The sequence below is a fragment of the Eumetopias jubatus genome, unplaced genomic scaffold, assembly GCF_037043125.1.
Source record: "Eumetopias jubatus isolate StellerSeaLion01/CBP00866 unplaced genomic scaffold, mEumJub1_p1.0 scaffold_11, whole genome shotgun sequence".
NCBI lineage: Eukaryota > Metazoa > Chordata > Mammalia > Carnivora > Otariidae > Eumetopias > Eumetopias jubatus.
The window spans coordinates 95,195,311-95,199,455 of NW_028274817.1; the positions used below are offsets into that span (position 1 = coordinate 95,195,311).

A 4,145-nucleotide genomic window follows, 5' to 3' on the forward strand; every position below is an offset into this window, starting at 1 on the left:
CCCTGGCAGCATCACTATCAGGTCAGTAACCAGCAAGGAGCTGGCAGAATAGCCAGCCGAGTCCAGACATGGACAAAAGTAACTGGAAGTACAGGAAACAGACAGGTACTGTCCAGCTGTAGATAAGATCACAGAGTGCAGCTAAGGCAGGTGGGGGCAGGGGAGGGGCTCGGGAGTAGTATTGCAGTAATGCAAGAGTGTGGCCCCAGAGGCCCGGCCCCATCCGGGCAGGGGCTCACACATTGTGGGTCCTCCTGGTGAGGTGGGGCTCTTCGCCCACCAGCTTGGACTTGAGGTGCTCCTTGTAGGCCAGGATGTCTCCAGGCCACTTGGTGATTGTCTGCTTCTCACAGACCCAGATTTCCTGTGCAACCTGCTGAATGAGTCTGAAATCATGGCTGACCAGCATCATACCACCCTCAAATTCATTGATGGCATCGGCCAGGGCGTCAATGGTCTCAATATCCAGGTGATTAGTGGGCTCATCCAGGAAGAGCATGTGGGGGTTCTGCCAGGCCAGCCAGGCCAGACACACTCGGCACTTCTGCCCATCAGACAGGTTCCGAATTGGGCTCACCTGCTGTTTCCCAGTGAGACCATACCGACCAATGATCTTCCTCATTTCTTCCTTCTCCTCAATCTCTGGGTAGCACTTCATCATGTACTCCAAAGGTGAGAGGTCTAAGTCCAGCTCCTCTTGTAAATGCTGATGGTAACGTCCTATCTTGACATGAGAGTGTTTTCAGATCATCCCGTCTGTGGGTAGTAGCTCTCCAGTTAGCAGCTTCAGAAGAGTTGACTTCCCTGCTCCACTGGGCCCCACCAGAGCCACTCTCGTATCTTATAGATGCAAGGCCCATCTTTTGTATACTTGAAGCTCACATTTTGCACCATGATGACAGGTGGAGGAATCCTGCCACACAGTGGGAAATAAAATGACAATGTCTTGTTGCTCACAACCCTCTCCGTCAGTCCCGATGCCATCATTTTCTGTAGTGTTTTCTGCTTGCTCTGGGCCTGCCGGGCCAGCTTGGCACTGCCATGACCAAACCTAGCAATATAGTTCTTCATGTGTGCAATATGATCTTGCTCCCAGTGAACCCTCTTCATCTGGTTCTCCTCCAACTCCAGCCGTGTCTTCACATACTGATCATAATTACCCGTGTAATACTTCAGCTTCTTGTTGTGCATATGAATGATGTTGGTACAGACACCATTCAGAAAGTCCTGGGAATGGGAGACGAGGACCAGGATGCGCTTAAAAGTCTTTAATTCTTCTTCCAACCACACACAGGCATCGAGGTCCAGGTGGTTGGTGGGCTCGTCCAGGAGCAGCATGAAGGGCCGAATGAAGAGGGCTCTGGCAAGGGCAACCCTCATTCTCCAGCCCCCACTGAAGTCTTTCAGCTTCTTGCGCTGCATGGCAGGAGTGAAACCCAAACCATGCAAGATCCGTGAGGCCCTCAACTCCGCCTTGTCAGCATCCAGCTCTTCCAGTCACTCATAGAGCTCCATGAGCTTCTCACACTTGGCATCCTCGTGAGCCAGCTGCTCAGCCTCCCTCTCCAGCATGGCCCGCTCTGTGTCGACTTCCATCACACACTGCAAGGGTGTCTTGTCACTAGGGGGCATCTCCCGAGTCAGATGGTAGATGTCAATGTGCTCAGGGATGGGCACTTCCCATTTCCCAATAGCAGAGGGCAGCATAGACTTTCCAATTCCATTTCAGCCAATGAGGCCATAACGACGGCCTGAGTTTAATTCGTTTAGTGTCACTGAGCAGCTCTTGACCATGAAAGGTGAGGGAGAGGTTGATAATGTGGGCGTCAGTACTGTTGGGGTGAGAGGCAAGGACACCAGTGACAGCTCGAGCAGCAGCTTTCTTCATCTCAAAGTCCTCTAGCTCCTTTGTCAGCAAATCCACTTCTGTGGTCTCTCGGCCATTGGCTTCATTTTTCTCTTCTGCCATCTGTGGTTCTGTGACAGTATCTCCATTTTCTTCGTGTCCCTTTCTGGGCCGCTGTCATGCTTTGGCAGCTTCCTTCTTTTTGGCTGCCTTCTTCTTGGCCAGGTCAGAGGGCATGGTGATGAACCACAGGGGTACGAAACTGTTCTTACAGGGAGTTGGGCCTCGCTGCTCGGCCTCTGTTGCAACAGAGCTGCTCCCTGGGCTCCTCCAATAAATTAATTCTGTTAAGGTCGCAGGATACAAAATCTATATACAGAAATCCATTGCATTTCTATACACTAATAATGAAGCAGTGGAAAGAGAAATTAGGGAAACAATCCCACTTACAATTGCACCAAAAATAATAAAATACCTAGGCAGAAATGTAATCAAGGAGATGAAAGATAAAAAACTTCTGCACAGCAAAGGAAACAGTCAACAAAAAAAAGGAGGCAACCCATGGAATGGGAGAAGATATCTGCAAATGACACTACAGACAAAGGGCTGATATCCAAGATCTATAAAGAATTTCTCAAACTCAACACCCAAAAAACAAATAATCAAGTCAAAAAATGGGCAGACGACATGAACAGACACTTCTCCAAAGAAGACACACAAATGGCTAACAGACACATGAAAAAATGTCCATCATCATTCGCCATCAGGGAAATTCAAATCAAAACCACGTTGAGATACCACCTTACATCAGTTAGAATGGCAAAAATCGACAAGGCAAGAAACAAATGTTGGAGAGGTTGTGGAGAAAGGGGAACCCTCTTACACGGTTGGTGGGAATGCAAGTTGGTACAGACACTTTGGAAAACAGTGTGGAGGTGCCTCAAACAGTTAAAAATAGAACTACCCTATGACCCAGCAATTGCACTACTGGGTATTTACCCCAAAGATACAGATGTAGTGAAAAGAAGGACCACATGCACCCCAATGTTCATAGCAGCAATGTCTGCAATAGCCAAACTATGGAAAGAGCCAAGATGCCCTTCAACAGATGAATGGATAAAGAAGACGTGGTCCATATATACAATGGAATATAACTCAGCCATCAGAGAGGATGAATACCCAACTTTTGCATTAGCATGGATGGGACTGGAAGAGATTATGCTAAGTGAAATAAGTCAAGCAGAGAAAGTCAATTATCTTATGGTTTCACTTATTTATGGAACATAAGGAACAGCATGGAGGACATTAGGAGAAGGAAGGGAAAAATGAAGGGGGGGAATCAGAAGGGGAGATGAACCATGAGAGACTATGGACTCTGGGAAACAAAGTGAGGGTTTTAGAGGGGAGGGGGGTGGAGGGATGGATTAGCCCGGTGATGGGTATTAAGGAGGGCACATATTGCATGGAGCACTGGGTTTTATACACAAACAGTGAATCATGGAACACTACATTAAAAACTAATGATGTACTGTATGGTGACTAACATAAGCAAAAGAGAGAGATGAAAGACCTGTACTCTGAAAATTATGAAACACTGATTAATGAAATTGAAGACAACAAAAACAAATGAAAGAAGTGCCATGCTCATGGATTGTAAAAACAAATATTGTTAAAATGTCCATGCTACCCAAAGCAATCTACACATTTAATGCAATCCGTATCAAAATACCTACAGCATTTCTCACAGAACTAGAACAAGCAATTTTAAAATTCATATGGAACAACAAAAGACCCTAAACAGCCAAAGCAGTCTTGAAAAAGAACAAAACTGGAGGTATCACAATCCTAGATTTCAAGATACACTACAAAGCTATAGTGATCAAAATAGTATGGTACTGGCACAAAAAGAGAAACATAAATCAGTGGAACAGAATAGACAGCCCAGAAATAAACACACAATTATATGGCCAATTAATTTTTGACAAAGGAGGCAAGAATACGCAATGGGAAAAAGACAGTCTCTTCAACAAATGGTGTTAGGCAAACTGGACAGCTACATGCAAAAGAATGAGACTGGACCAGTTTCTTACACCATCCCCCAAAACAAACTCAAATGTAACACCTGAAAACGTAATAATCCTAGAGGAGAGCACAGGCAGTAATTTCTCTGACACTAGACATAGCAACATTTTTCTAGGTTTGTTTCCTGAGGCAAGGTAAGCAAAGGCAAAAATAAACTATTGGGATTACATCAAAATAAAGAGCTTCTGCACGGCAAAGAAAACAATCAACAAAACTA

General features: G+C 45.6%; 1 pseudogene; it reads right to left on the minus strand.

Annotated features, from left to right (window-relative positions):
* Positions 1–235: 235 nt before the first annotated feature.
* On the minus strand, positions 236–2,156 carry LOC114216819 (ATP-binding cassette sub-family F member 2 pseudogene; annotated as a pseudogene).
* Positions 2,157–4,145: the final 1,989 nt, after the last annotated feature.